Below are 16443 nucleotides of genomic sequence, written 5' to 3'. Positions count from 1 at the left end.
ATGTGGTGAGTTCTGTTGTAGTTTAGTCTCTGTTTTTTTTTCTTTTGATGCAGTTTTCAGGTCTATTTCTTTCCTAGTTTGCTTCTTTGTTCTGTTCATGTTAATATTTATTAAGCCTTTGGTTTTGTTTATTCACCGTTGGTGTTTCTGTCACAGATTTCTCTTGATTCTGTTTGCTTTGCTTTTGTCTCACTGCTCACTCTTGTCTCCTGTCTCATCTTTGTCCCTTTCTTCCATGCCCCTTTCTGAACTTTCTCACACAGCAAAATTCAGCATAGGCTGCAAAAAAAAGTTATCCCAACATCTTCACTTGCGTTCATGAATGAAGATGTTTCTTTTATGTGAACAGTTATGTCTCTGTACATAAATGATTTGACCTTGATCTATCACTGTTTGCCTTGCAGTCAGAATAGCTCAGCTACTGCGAGTCAGTCGCTAGGGAAATGGCTTCAAAGACAAGTGAGTTCTACAGTCTGCCAACATTATTTTAGAGGATTTCATAATGACAGCATTGCTAAAGCATGAAAGAATGTCTTTGCAGTTACAGGCTATTAAAATCCATTCTGAACTGAATATTAAGTACATGTGAGTGGTTACTGATTGTTTTCATTCTCTCCACTTACTTTACTTATAATTACAAACTTGCCATTTACTGTGCAAGTAGAGGCACGAATGAGTGAAAACACGTAAACAGAGCAATAATTAACAAAATATATGTGCATTTTTAGTTATGCAAGGCTGTGGTAAACACTTTTAATCACATTCATCCTGCGTTCATATCCAGTGCACATAGTTTTAGCTTTGCTATGATGAATAGAATTTCATCAGAAAGCCGTCTTTCTTCATTTCTCTATTATGCAGATGCTACTGCAATAAGGACAATCAACATGTAGACACAGAGCACAGAAAACAAAAAAAATTAATGGAAGGAAGAGCGTAGCAGAGACACGATGAGTTAGTAAGTAAAATGCATCTTCTGCCTTAAGGAAATGAAAACATGACCTCAGTAACCCATGAATTGTCTGTGTTTTTGTCAGTTTTAATTAACGTTCAATTTAAAAGTTTTCAGCACATTCTTTTTTTTTAACTTCAGTTGCAGTTGTCAAATTTCTCTCAGCTGTATCTGGTATTAATATAAGTACTGGGTATTAATACTTGGGTCCAAAAAAAAAAACCCGCAAGAAGGCCCACTTCTGTGTCAAGCACCCCTCGCCCATAATTTGTACCATTACTTTCAACTGGATTGGTGTTGGCTTGACCACTGGCAGATAAATAAGGAGATATTAATAAAAAGAGCCAGCTGTGTTACTGACAGACCTAACCACAATAGCACATTGGAATTGGGTTTCTTAAAAATAAAACTTGATTAATAATATACTTTAATACTCACATACTGTCTACCTTCTGCAACTCTATTTCTTTGGTACTTGGCCATTTTAAGGGCCCCTTCACATAAAACACGAAAGATGCAGAAACTGGAAGAAAATCCGCAAACCGAAAACAAAATGGGGAACTGCGAAACGTTCCACCTGCCGTTGGGAGGGACGCATGGTTGGACAGCCGTGCACAATACCGCAGCAACAGTTTCATGCACGCTCATGTTCAAGTGCATGAACACAGTGTGAACATGTGGAAAGTTGCGCACACAGTAGCGGAGCAAAAAAATAAATAAGTAAAACACCACAATTTATTATACTTAATTCCTGTTTAGAAAGAGCGGAGTTAGCCTCTGCCTAGACGTACACCAGGAAGTATTGAAATGATGTGGATTACTGTTCTCCCTTTTATGTTTTACATGAATTACCTGATGTGCTCCAGGCTCTCCTCATGAAGAGCCGGCTTCCGTGTCATGAACACATCAGCCAGCATGGTGTGTCCAGCGAGCAGTGATCAGCTGGTGACCACATTGCAAATGTGATATGTGCTATAATTATTACAATGTGGAGAAATCCCGCAGTGACACGGGCCTAGTGGTGATTCTCAGGATGGCACAATATTCATCAGGGTTGTGGTGCCTAGACGTGGCGGTCACCTGAAGCGATATGTTTTAATTTATTCCCACGTGAGGACAGCAAGCTGACTTGCAAGCACAGATATCTGAACTGCTGCAGGGCGTAGGGACACGTGCCCCCTTTGTCTGCAGATTTCACTGCTGTGGGGAAAATTAAAAAAATATCCACACACCATAAAACAGCACCGCAATTTATAATATTTAATTACTCTTATCGAGCAGACAAGTATGAACCTTCTGTTCCTCTGTATATGACCCATGGTCATAGAAAATGACATGAATGAAGTAGTGCACGCTTATCATGTCCACATCTGCTGTTCCGGTGTCCAGCTGGCACTGCGCGCATGTCCAGCAAGCCAATGGGGAGACACTGTGTCATGTGGACCATAGCTCACGTGGGTGATGTGACATTCAGATTGCCAGCTGAGTTCTGTCACGTTGTGAGTGAGGCAAATTGTCTCCACACACACACACCCATATTCATCCATCAGCTGCTGAACAGTTCACATTGCTTCAGTTTGCTCCTCAAAATCCACAACAGAAGAACTTTGTGACTGCATGCTTAGTTGGGCTCTGGAGTGGCGCAGAGAGGAGGAGGAGATGGAAAGAGCCAGATGTTTGGCTCCATGCGGCTCTCGTCTTGCACGTTTTCCCAAACATCAGGCACAGCAGCAGCAGCAGGTGGAACACCAGCAGGAGCATGCTGAGGAGCATTGGAACGAGACTTTTAGCCAACTTGGCATCACTGTCCTTCTTCAATATACTGCTGCAATGAAATTGAATGCGGTGCAGTGGGGTTTAATTATGCGCACATCAGAGAAGAACGCTGTGATGCTCTATTAGGGATCATCACTATTCAAGATGGATCAACACGCTCAGTTGCGACCTCCACGACATAAGGCGAAATGAGGGTGGTGCGTGACATTCGTGTAAGATTTTGTGACAGCCAAAAACATGTTCCACGAAAATCACAAATAACACGCACTATTAAGAAAGAAAATCACATTAGGAATGTGCCAAGAATGAAGCAAATATGACATTCTTAACGCGTCCTGTCTGTGTAAATGCAGCATAAAAATTAGAACCAGCACACTTCTTCTCCCCTCCTCAGGCATCCTTTCACTTTAGAAGATTTTATGAAACAATCTGTTTATAAAACCCACTGCCATCTCTCCTAAACATTCCCATGCTTCCACTTGAATGTCATCTGAACCAACTGCCTTTCCACTCTTCATCCTCTTCATAGCTGTCCTCACTTCATCCTTACCAATCTGTTGCATTTCCTCATTTCCAGATAATCTAGCCTTCTTCTTCTTCTCTCTCTTTTTGTTCATTCATCAGCTCCTTAAAATAATCCTTTCACCTTCTCAACACACTCTCGTTGCTTGCCAGCACATTACCATCCGCATCCTTTTTCACCCTCACCTGTTGCACTTCTTTTCCAGCTGGGTCCCATTGTTTAGCTAGTTGGTACAAGTCCTGTTCTCATTCCTTAGGGCCCCTTCACACATAGTGTGAAGTTTGGAAGAAGTGCACACTTAGTGCACATGACGCAGGAATCATGTGCAAACCGTGTAATGTCGTCCCTGTCGCCAACGCCTTGTACAGCTGTTGCTACAATTATTTGCGCACACGAGCACCTGAAAGACAAAGGGTGCACTGTGCGAACCCATCGCACCCTCTCACGGCAGGTGTCGGCCAAATTCCAGGTAACATGCACGAACACCTAACACTGCTCGCGTGGCACTTAGAAAATGTGTGGCCAGTCGCACTCTTGGCACGACAAGAGACTACAGACAACCACTATCGTACTGCTGTGAAATTTATCAAAGTTCCCCATGAGTGTGACTTTGCAAACACACACTCTGACATGTGGGTGTGTGCACTCCACTCATGGGAGGCGTGGCTTCCAACAGAAGCAGCTGTGGTGATTTGTCATTCTGGACATTCCAGCTGGACAACACCTACTGTGTTTGGATAGTCATGGACAAACAACTGTCCACTGTGTCGCGGCATCGCACGTCAGAAGGACTCTGATACTCACTCGACTGGTAAGCACTGAAAGTCATGTCCCAGCTTGTCCTTCTGGCACTCTGAAACGGAGGTGTTCTTTGTCTCGCTTGTCGTCATGACGCGCGAAGTGTCCGCTCCTTTCCATGACAAAAACTCCTCGTAACAGTGGAATGTGCCGTTCATTTCCAAACTGGACGCTGTGTTTTATCCAGGACATCGTCTGGACTAGCACAGGAATTGTGAAAAGACGTGGACATCAGCAAAGCAAAGCAGCAGTCTCTCAGCCATTTCCCTGACAATGAAAATCCGCCGAGGGGGGTGGACCACTCCTCACTCAAAGCCTGCTCACAGGCGAATGACGCAACCGACAGGCGTGAAAAAAAATCACGCATGCGCATGAAGGTTCAAGGTTGGCTCACGCAAGCACACGTGATTCAAATCCATATGTTTTTTTTTAAAATGAGGTCGGATACTTTTCTAATAGACCTCGTATATGGAAATGATTGTTGTACAAAAGCTTCAGATATCTGTCACTGAGATAGATGATGACTAGTTTGCAGTTTGAAGCAGAAACGAGGTGTTAATCCGTGAACCACGTCATCATGGGTGACCGATTTTTAGGGCGACCATTCGGTTGGCGACACCGGCTGGTTTTTATTTTATTATTTTTTCTACATAAGCAGCACGATGTGGTTCCACACGTACCAGCTGGTTTTCATTTCTTGCTTGACGGACACCGGTGCATGCATGAACTCTTGCACCGGGTTCGTGCATGCCTGCCCGTTGGCGCGTTGTTTCATGCACTAATTTCAAACTGTTTTGCCCTTTTCGTCCAAACGCCGTCCAAACTTCGCACTATGTGTGAAGGGGCCATTACCGTTTAATTTGTTGTACAGCTCGCTATATCCCTTTTCCTTAGCCTTCGCCACTTCTGTTTCACCTTATGCCATATCTCCTTGTACTCTTCCTTGTACTTTATTTTATCTCTCTGACTATCCCAATTCTTTTTCACCAACCTCTTTGTCCTTATATTTTCCTGAACATCTTAATTTTACTACCATGTCTCTTTTCTTCCTTCCACTGTCTAGATGGCACACACATCACCTTCCTAGCTGTCTCCCTCACCACATCCGCAGTATTTTTCCAGTTGTCCAAAATTGCTTTACCTCCATCATGTGCCTGTCTCACCTACTAACTGAATTTCAGATGACAGCTTTTCTCCTTCAGCTTCTAGCATCTGATCCTATGTTGAGCTCTGACTCTCTTCGTATTCTTCACCTCTGAAGTCGTCATACAAACCACCATCCGTTGCTGTGCAGCTACACTTTCCCTTGCCACCACCTTACCATTTCCAGTTGCTTTTAGGTTGCATCTCCTACAAAGAGTGTAATCCACCTGTGTGTACCTTTCTCCACTCTTATACATCACCCTGTGCTCCTCCATTTTCTTTAAGTGTTCACCACAGTCATTTCAATCATTTTTGCAAAATCTACTGCCATCTGTCCTTCCACATTCCTATCCTTGATACCATATCTACCCGTTACTTCCTCCTCACCTCTGTTCCCTTCCCCAACATGCCCATTGAAGTCTGCTCCAATCACCACTCTTTCATGTTTGGGCATACTCTCCACCACTTTATTTATAAATCTTCTTTCTCTTTCATCTCACAGCCTACCTGTGGGGAATATGCACGGATGGCATTCATCATACCCCGTTGAATTTACAACCTCACACTTATCACCCTGTCAGACACCCACTTAACCTCCAACACACTCTTAACATGCTGTTCCTTTGAAATAACCCCAACACCACATGTTTTCCCATCCATACCATGAGACAACAATTTGAAACCACCTCCAATGCTCCCGACCTTACTTCCCTTCTACTTGGTTTCTTGCACACACAGTATGTCTACCCTTTCTCCTCACAATACCAGCCAGCTCTCTTCCTTTACCAGTCATACTGCCAAAATTCAAAGTCCCGACTCTCACTTTTACCCTTTTTTCTGACCTTTCTCCACTTCCACTGTCTGTTGACATGTTCTTCTTCTTCACCCCGGAGTAGCCCAATTTCCATCGACACCCTGTTGGGCAACAGCACAGGTAGCAGCCATTGTTAACCTAGGCCTCGACTGATCCATTATGGAATTTTGATTTGTGACTTGTATAGTCTTTGGGGCTTGAAGCACCTTGAGGCAACTCTGTTGTGATTTGGCGCTATATAAATTAAAATAAATTGAAATAGCTTTTTTTAATACTGGATGCCCTTCCTGACACAACCCTTCTCATTTATCCTGGCTTGAGACCGGCACTCAAAATGAATTGGCTGCAAACCCCATTGCACCAGTAAAGTCCTTACAGGGTCTTGGTAAAACCTGATCATGGTCAAATTTTAAACACATCCCAAACACACTCACTTAGCATTATGAAATTTGATGACAATCAGGGTTTTTTTCCAGTTCACTTTATTGTACAGTGCTTGAGAAAAATGATTTTCAAGTATGAATGTGACATAAGTGTTAAGTATTCAGTTGTGAGTTGCTGATGCTGTTCTAATTATTATTGGAAAACACACACACATTCTGTAAATTGCTGAAATTGAGAACAGATTTTAGCAAAATTTGTGGAGAGAATTTCCTTGGGAGAGGAACTTTTAAAATACTTCTATCTCCGTAATCATACAACATAATAATACAATAGTAGTAGTAGTGTATTTGAGAAGCACCGTTGAAGCAACCATTAGGAAATGCTTTACAACAACAAAACGATACAAAAGGAAATTACTCAAACAAAATATAAAAAACAGGAACAATTAAAACAACACATACAGAAAGAAACCATTAGGACCCATTCACACATAATGCGAGTTTGGTCGAATTGTGCATTAAGTGCGCATGAACAAATCATATGCAAACTGTGTAATTTCATAGCTGCTTCCAACGCCTCGTACACCTGTTTCTACAACTATTTGTGCACACCAGGAGCTGAAAGACAGAGTGTGCGCTGTGCAAGCCCATCGATCCCTGTCGCGGCAGGTGTTGGCCAAATTCCAGCTGACACACATGAACATCTAACACCGCTCGCATGGCACTGAGAAAATGTGTGGCCATTCGTACTCTTGGCATGACAACAGACTGCAGACAATCACTGTCGCGCTGGCAGTGAAAGTTGTCTAAGTTCCCCACGAGTGTGGATTTGGTGTGTGCGCTGAATTGACAGGAAGTGTGGCTATGACAGAAGCAGCTGTGGGGATCTATCATTCTGGACATCCTAGCTGGACAGTACTGTGTGTGGACGTACATGGACTAACAACTGAGCACTGTGACGCATGTATATCTGTTTGCTGTCATCAAGTGGACATAAATAAAAACATATGTTACTGTGGCGACGGGCTGCAGCAAGCGCGCACTGGGCACACTGCACTCACATGGGCAGGAAGCCCCCAGGTTGAAATGGACTGTCACATCATAACACGCAGCAGGTAATCTCAGTGTCACATCATCCATGTGAACTCTGTTTCACGCCGTGTCCTGTGGCACTCCATCCACAAGACATGTGTAGGCAGGACTGGCTAGAGACGCACCAGCAGATGTGGACATGAATGAGACGAGCAAACTGCTTCTCATTCATGTCATTTCATGACTGTACATCAGTGACCATGGGTCATCTACAGAGGAACAGACGGATCATATTTATATTGCCCGCTTCATAAGAGGGATTTAATACAATGCAATGTTTTTATATGGTGCGTCATTTTAATTTTTTTTATATGTCTATGTGCTTCCTGATATGAGGCAGTTTTCAGCACCTTTTACAGGACAGTGATGGTAGCTCACTTGGTAAAGCATCTGCCTGGCAATCAGAGCTTTTGGATGGTGCAGTTTCGAATCCCATGAGTGACGTATTACACATCGCACAGCTGCTGGGGAAAAGCTGCTGTGTTTCTGCATGCACGGAACTGTTGCAGCATGTATTTTTTTAATTTTTTGTTTTTTCTTCACACCAGCTGCACAATGTGGTTACACATCGTGCAGCTGGTGGCACTGTGTTCCCACATGCATGAACCATCGCACCAGCATCCTGCACGCCTGCCCGTTGGTGTGATGTTTCATCGTGCACACATACCAGTTGCTCCGACAGGTGTCGCCCTGGAGTTGTACATATTCGCACTATGTGTGAAGGGGCCTTGTATAATGGCAAGTTTAGTTTTACTTCACCTTGACTTCCCTGTTGTGTAGCTTTGTAAGTTTTGTTCTTTCTCTGTATCTTTTTCCATCATTCATGTGACGGTGATGTGATGAGGTCACATCATCCAGTAAGGAGCAGTTTTGGCACATTGGTGTCTTAATTAAGGGCACGTTGGTACACCCTATTAGTAAGCCGTTAGTACACACATTTTCTCGTGGCTGATCTAGCGTGGGAGTTTTGTGTTTGTTTGTCTAACAATTTGGGTTTGTTTGTTCATAAAATATATTTTAACAGGTGATGTTTCATGGAAACTTTAAATGGACCATAGATGTGAGTATGGGTGTCGGTGTGTTTGTCTGTGGCCCTGCGATAGATTGGCGTCCTGTCCAGGGTGTACTCTACGTCATACCCTATGACTGCTGGAACAGGCTCCAGCACCCCCCCGTGACCCTTAATTGGAGTACGTGGGTATAGAAAATGCATGGATGGATGGATGGATGGATGCTTCATGAATTTTCTGTAGCTGTTGCAGAAATGAAACTCCAAATATTTTTATTATTTATATAATTTTGCTGCTAACAATGCAAAATTCCATGATTAATCCACCAGAATTAATTAAAATTAATGAGGGAGTTACAGTCGAGCTTTGTGGATGGTTGAAATTATATAAATGCAATTTTTGACATCACTAAATTGCTGTCATATAAGCCTATGGGTAGTCAGTGTTTGTCTCAATGCGTGACTTTCCAAATACTTACTGTAAAACCCAAAACTTTAATGACCAAGTGTCAGATTCTGACAGTGTGAATGTATCCTCTATTCTCAAAACAAAATGCACAGTAACCCAGGAACAATCTGTCAACGAGGAAGAGGGGGTATTAAGAAACATGATCTAATCCTGCCCACAAAGCAAGATGATTCACAAACTGCCCACTCAAAAAAAATTCCAGAATCCTAATGAACATAAGATATTTCCAATGGGCCCTCCTGTGACAAACAAGAACTTTACGGGGAAGTACGCTTTTGCTACAACTCAGAAACAGAAAAGTAATTAGGTTGTGAACCCATCTGGAAGAGCAATTGTCTCTGAATGCCCCCCTCCCCCACAGGTTGCCCATAGCTAATGCAAAAATGACATAAATCCAGACATAAAGCAGCGGTAATGCAGATATGAGCGTATCAGTTCTCTGGGGCGCATTGTCTTTGCAGAAAAGAACGCTCTTAGGGGGTGGGGTGGGTCAACAGATGTGAGGAGGTCAGCACAAAGGCTCACCTATTCAGTGTCTGTGGGACAAAGCCGGAGTTAGGTGGATCGAAGGGCCCTGGGGGGCTCCTAACTCATCTGTCGCTTGACTGTTGAACGCTCTGACAATGGTGCGCTTAAAGGCCAGTGCAAAACGATCCGTTCATTTGCTGCTGAACATGTGATGACTGGTGCTGCTGCCACAACGCCGTCGTCTAGGAACTTCAAGCAGATCTGAACCAAATAACGGTTGCACCTTGCAGGCAAAGTTGGTGCCAATAAAACAATTAAAAATCACATTCTTTAATCAAAATTTGGGGTGCTTAAAATTTCACATTTCTTGAATTGTTAACAAATTTCCTCTGTCTCATGCTGGCTGTGTGGTGGTGTTGATTTGGAGAAACTGTCTATCAGCTAACCTAGCAGCATTGATGCTCATTGAGTTGTGATGGTTGGACTATGAAGAGAGATCAACATACCCAGGTTTTCTTTGAGTGAGCTGACTTGACAAATCCTGGAGTCATGATCAGAGTTCGTACCATGACAAGGATTATCAGTTTGATTTGTGGCTTTCAATTTAAGGGTGCGTACGTGTTCCCATAAAAAAGGGTACACAATGCATGATTTTACTCTTCTTACACAAAAATGTACCAGTCACTGCCCATGTAATTATTTATTTATTTGTCATAATTTTATGTAATTCATGATCATGTAAGTTTATAAGTTAATATATTTATTTTGCCACTCATTGCCTGCTACATGCAGAGCTCTTAAACTTTAAACCTGATATTGCATATTTATAAATTATATCCTAATGAAGAAGTGTATTTATGTCTGACTCTGTCCCAGTGAATGCACAGAATCATCCATAAAAAGGAAATCCCTTTTTGTCAAATGAAACTGAAATTATTATCATAAATAACCAATAGACTTAATTTGTTTAATTTTTTTAAATACATTTTTGTTTGTTTGTTTCTATTCCATAAACAGATATACACAGTTAAAAAAAATCCCAGTATTATTTGAAGACTTTTTTCCCCATCAACTTGTGTTTCCCACATATTGCAGAAGCAAGGTATTCCCGTGGCTGAGAATCTATCGCTCCATGTGGAATATTGTTAGAAAAAAAACCTGACACATCACTCTGCTTTCTAAATACTTGCTCTCTCTCCAAAGAAAACCATTTTGTGTTGTTATTCTTCTAAACCAGGGGTGGCCAAGTTCGGTCCTCGAGAGCCACCTTCCTGACACTCTTAGTTGTCTCCCTGCTCCAACACACCTGAATCCAATGAAAGACTCGTTAGCAGACTTTTAATGAGCCTTTCATTGGACCAAACTTGGCCACCCCTGTTCTAAACTATGATTGTTTCTACAACCCCTGGCAAAAATTATGGAATCACCAGCCTCGGAGGATGTTCATTCAGTTGTTTAATTTTGTAGAAAAAAAGCAGATCACAGACATGACACAAAACTAAAGTCATTTCAAATGGCAACTTTCTGGCTTTAAGAAACACTATAAGAAATCAGGAAAAAAAAATTGTGGCAGTCAGTAACGGTTACTTTTTTAGACCAAGCAGAGGGAAAAAATATGGAATCACTCAATTCTGAGGAAAAAATTATGGAATCATGAAAAACAAAAGAACGCTCCAACACATCACTAGTATTTTGTTGCACCACCTCTGGCTTTTATAACAGCTTGCAGTCTCTGAGGCATGGACTTAATGAGTGACAAACAGTACTCTTCATCAATCTGGCTCCAACTTTCTCTGATTGCTGTTGCCAGATCAGCTTTGCAGGTTGGAGCCTTGTCATGGACCATTTTCTTCAACTTCCACCAAAGATTTTCAATTGGATTAAGATCCGGACTATTTGCAGGCCATGACATTGACCCTATGTGTCTTTTTGCAAGGAATATTTTCACAGTTTTTGCGCTATGGCAAGATGCATTATCATCTTGAAAAATGATTTCATCATCCCCAAACATCCTTTCAATTGATGGGATAAGAAAAGTGTCCAAAATATCAACGTAAACTTGTGCATTTATTGATGATGTAATGACAGCCATCTCCCCAGTGCCTTTACCTGACATGTAGCCCCATATCATCAATGACTGTGGAAATTTACATGTTCTCTTCAGGCAGTCATCTTTATAAATCTCATTGGAACGGCACCAAACAAAAGTTCCAGCATCATCACCTTGCCCAATGCAGATTCGAGATTCATCACTGAATATGACTTTCATCCAGTCATCCACAGTCCACGATTGCTTTTCCTTAGCCCATTGTAACCTTGTTTTTTTCTGTTTAGGTGTTAATGATGGCTTTCGTTTAGCTTTTCTGTATGTAAATCCCATTTCCTTTAGGCGGTTTCTTACAGTTCGGTCACAGACGTTGACTCCAGTTTCCTCCCATTCGTTCCTCATTTGTTTTGTTGTGCATTTTCGATTTTTGAGACATATTGCTTTAAGTTTTCTGTCTTGATGCTTTGATGTCTTCCTTGGTCTACCAGTATGTTTGCCTTTAACAACCTTCCCATGTTGTTTGTATTTGGTCCAGAGTTTAGACACAGCTGACTGTGAACAACCAACATCTTTTGCAACATTGCGTGATGATTTACCCTCTTTTAAGAGTTTGATAATCCTCTCCTTTGTTTCAATTGACATCTCTCGTGTTGGAGCCATGATTCATGTCAGTCCACTTGGTGCAACAGCTCTCCAAGGTGTGATCACTCCTTTTTAGATGCAGACTAACAAGCAGATCTGATTTGATGCAGGTGTTAGTTTTGGGGATGAAAATTTACAGGGTGATTCCATAATTTTTTGCTCTGAATTGAGTGATTCCATATTTTTTTTCCCTCTGCTTGGTCTAAAAAAGTAACCGTTACTGACTGCCACAATTTTTTTTCTTGAATTCTTATAGTGTTTCTTAAAGCCAGAAAGTTGTCATTTGAAATGACTTTAGTTTTGTGTCATATCTGTGATCTGCCTTTTTTTTCTACAAAATTAAACAACTGAATGAACATCCTCCGAGGCTGGTGATTCCATAATTTTTGTCAGGGGTTGTATATCAGGGCATTGTTGGATTATGCTTAATGTGGCATTACAAGAATTGGCATATACACGTTTATTTAGGCTACCATTATCATGGTTGAGTGATATTACAAAGAAGTATATTTTCATTCAAATGAGGCCAAAACAAGTCAAAATTTGCACGCATAAATTGAAGATTATTCAGGATGCTCAAAGATTGCAATTACTAAGTAATCTCTTTGGCTGCTCCCTTGTTTTCACTCTGGGTCACCACAGCAGATCTGAGGTGGATCTGCATGCTGATTTGGCACAAGTTGTATGCCAGATGCCCTTCTTGATGCAACTCCACATTACATGGAGAAATGTGGCAAGAGTGAGGTTTGAACTGGGAACCTTCCACACTGAAACTAAGTGCACGAACCACTTAATTTCATATCCTGGATTATTATTATCATTTGTTTTATTTATTTTTACAAATGTTTGCACCTGCCATTTTTAGAAGAATGTAACATTTTGTTTGGTGTTGTTCAAATTGCTTGATATTTTACAAAAAGGTTGTGGTACGGTGCATCCTGAAAGTATTCACAGGACTTCACTTTTTCCACATTTTTTATGTTACAGCCTTATTCCAAAATGGATGAAATTAATTATTTTCCTCAAAATTCTACACACAATACCCCATAACGACAATGTGAAATTTTTTTTCAAATTTATTCAAAATAAAAAATAACAAATCACATGTACATAAGTATTCGCAATTTTCCAAATGCAGACAATTTCAAACATTATATAGCATTAAGCACCAAAAGTGGAAAACCTTCAATGAGTAAAAATCTTACCACATATTTCTTTCATCCACCCACTAAACCATCTAATTGTAATTAGTTCCACTCTTCAAGCATGTAGATAAGCTCAGTAAAATCAGTAAAAATCACCTGTTTTAAGTGCAGAGGTAGAAGCAACCTCAAGGTTTTTTTTTTTTGTGATACATCACAAAATGTCACATTTTCGTGACGTGGTCAAGATTAGGTCTGTGTTTTAAACCTTTACATGAATCCTAACGCCCGTCCCACGTCACCCCAAATTTTAATAATAATAATAATAATAATAATAATAATAATAATAATAATAATAATAATAATATAATAACACTGGATAAAAACAACAACAACAACAACAACAAAACAAATAAATTCTTGCATGGACTTTGATAACTGTTTTATGGTCATTTTGGTCTAATTATGGTAATCTAAGCACAGATTTCCTCTATCTCATCACGTTTTTTGCAATCTGCGTTGATGGATTACGTAAAAGTTACTCATTCATACACAGGTTTGACGTCATTAATCATGCACAAAAGCAGCTTCAAAGCATAGTTTTAAAACCAGGTTTGTGAAATGTGAACAAGAGCCGTAATATCGTTTATGGTGTCAAAGAGGTGTGTGAGACTGCAGCCTTTGCTTCAAGGCTTGATACAAGAAATATGTTTTCATATCTCAAAAAGGTGATGTGATTGGCAAAAACTAACACCAGATTCAACACCCTCAATTACCCAAAAATACGTTGGAAAAACTCCATGCAAGAAAAATGGTTTTGACCAGTGTAATAATTTCCTTTATTGTTATTGTACATTCATACAGTGAAATTTCTCATGTGTATTTAACCCACCCTAATTACAGTTAGACACAATCCAACCACTAGGAGCAGTGAGCAGCCACAGACCAACTCCAGATATGGAGACTCTGCCTTGGTTAGGGACAGAGAAAGGAGCAGACCCTAAATTCTGTGAGTGCATCACAAAAATATAACACATTTTGTGACGGTATTACAAACTAATAGATTAAATCCCTTTTCCGTGATGCCATTATGAACTTGGCGTGAGATCGGCTTAAAGAAACACATGGTAAGACTTTTATGTATTAAAGCTGGGAATTTCCACCTTGATTAAGCACTAAAACACAAAATAACACACAAACAATTTGGAGTTTAGTAAAGGCACAGTGCTTTTATAGTTGCCTTAAGATGGAACTTTGAACACACCTTACTCTGGAAAAGGTTAAGTTTACAGCCACAGTGATCAAACCAGGTTAATAAACAGTTACAATCATGCGAAAATTGTGGCTTTAGGTGTAACATACCTTGTTAACTCACTAATCTCACTTGATCGTACAATAAGGCCACTGTTGCTTGTTATCGTATTGGGCACTGTGCTGATGAACTATAGTGCAAGTGCATTTAGGGCATGTCCAACTCCACTTTTATGAAATTCAACTTGGAGTTTCACTGCTTAGATTTATCCTTATTAATTTGCTGTCAGGATTAGTTGCCAACTAATTGATGAGTAATACCTGGCTAGTTATCTAGTCATTTTAATTAGTCATTCATTCCAACCCTGGTTTTAATAAGTCTGAGAAATAACTCTAGGTAGCACTTTACTTTTTGTCTTTTTTTTAAAGAGAATGTAGCAGTTCATTCCAGTAAAACTTAAACAGATATTCCTTTGCAAACATATACATAGTAATCACATGTGATAGAAAACATCAACAACAAATGAACAATTTTTACCATGAAATAAAAGTTCTCTGTATGAAGTAATTCAGGCTGAAAAACATCAACACTTTGTTGAGATGAAAGAATCCACTTGGTTTTCATTTCCTCTCATTCTGATGCGTTGTCCTCATTCACGTCCTATAATCCAACAACACTCTAACGTGTTGAAGAAAAAAAGCTCATCGTTTCAATGTAATGCAGCAAACACTTTAAAGGTAACTTTAATTTTGTTTTCCCGAGTGAATTGTGTGCCGAGGAGCGCAGAAATTCCTGAGTGGATCATATTCGGGATGATTCACCACAGCTGCTCTTAGACCACAGAAAATAATAGCAGCCAGGGATACTTAGCTTACCATTTGCTCACCCATAAACAAGATGGAAATGAAAGATTTTATCATTACTTTTCATTACTGTGTGCCAGAGGTCTGCACCACCAGCTGGGAGAGAAATGAATTCCCCCAGGGCTCTCAGGCCTGACTCACGTTTTTTTTTTTCTTTCTGATGAAGACATTCCTCAGGCTTTGTACATTTTTTTAGACGTTCTGGGGGGGCTTTGTTCCAAACCCACTCCTGACAGGCCACACAATGACAATGTGTGTACTTAGATTTCACAGGCCTGGCAAGGAAACGTATTTATTCATACACACATTTTCAGTGTATTGTGCACTGCTGCAGACGGGAAACAGAAAACCCTGTTTGTGCTCATGCGAATAACAAATTTCAGCTCCAGAATGTTCCGTTTTTGTGTTTTAAACCCTCGAGCATTCGCCAGTGAAAATAATGAGCTCCACAGGGACACTTTGTTTTGAAAACCATTTTTCTAAAATCTGGCGTAAGTTGCCCTCATCCAGATTTGAAGTCCTTAATTTTTATTCAACGATATGCCATCAATCAATCTCTTTATCAGTCTAATCAACATCATTGTCTGTTTAGTGGACACTTAGGCAAGATGACAGGTGACAATTAAAATAGTTTGTCCAGATGCTGGGCTTCATGCAACAACATTTTTTAAAACTTTTCTTAAATTTCTCTTCCTGTTTATAACACGAGTTCATATGGGTGTGCTACGTCACATTCAGGAAAGGCTACGAAATCCAAGAAATTGAGTAAATTCCAACTGTAAACATGGTGACTTGCACCTGTGTGTAAAATACTACCAATCAAAAGTTTGGACACGCATTTCCAATGAAAAATGTGTTGAAACGTTTTACTGATAGTATATGTCGTGTATGCCAGAGGTGTCTAATCAAAACACTGAGAATCAGGAATCAGAGCTTGATGCAGTGCAAAAAGAGAAACATCAAATAAAACGTGCCGGGGAGGTGATGGTCTAGTGGTTAAGCTGTTGGGCTTGAGACCAGAGGATTCTTGGTTCAAATCCCAACCTGACCAGAAAATAAACTAAGGGCCC

At 40.5% G+C, this 16443-nt stretch overlaps 1 protein-coding gene across 2 annotated transcripts in view; it reads left to right on the top strand.

The window, feature by feature from the left end:
* hmgcll1 (3-hydroxymethyl-3-methylglutaryl-CoA lyase-like 1) overlaps nucleotides 1-16443 on the top strand; it is a 58098-nt gene that overhangs the window by 22358 nt on the left and 19297 nt on the right. The window lies entirely within an intron of this gene.

This window comes from Thalassophryne amazonica, chromosome 13 (assembly GCF_902500255.1).
Source record: "Thalassophryne amazonica chromosome 13, fThaAma1.1, whole genome shotgun sequence".
In the NCBI taxonomy this organism is placed as follows: Eukaryota; Metazoa; Chordata; class Actinopteri; order Batrachoidiformes; family Batrachoididae; genus Thalassophryne; species Thalassophryne amazonica.
Note: the sequence above shows the minus strand (reverse complement) of the source record. Positions and strands in the feature narration are given on the sequence as shown.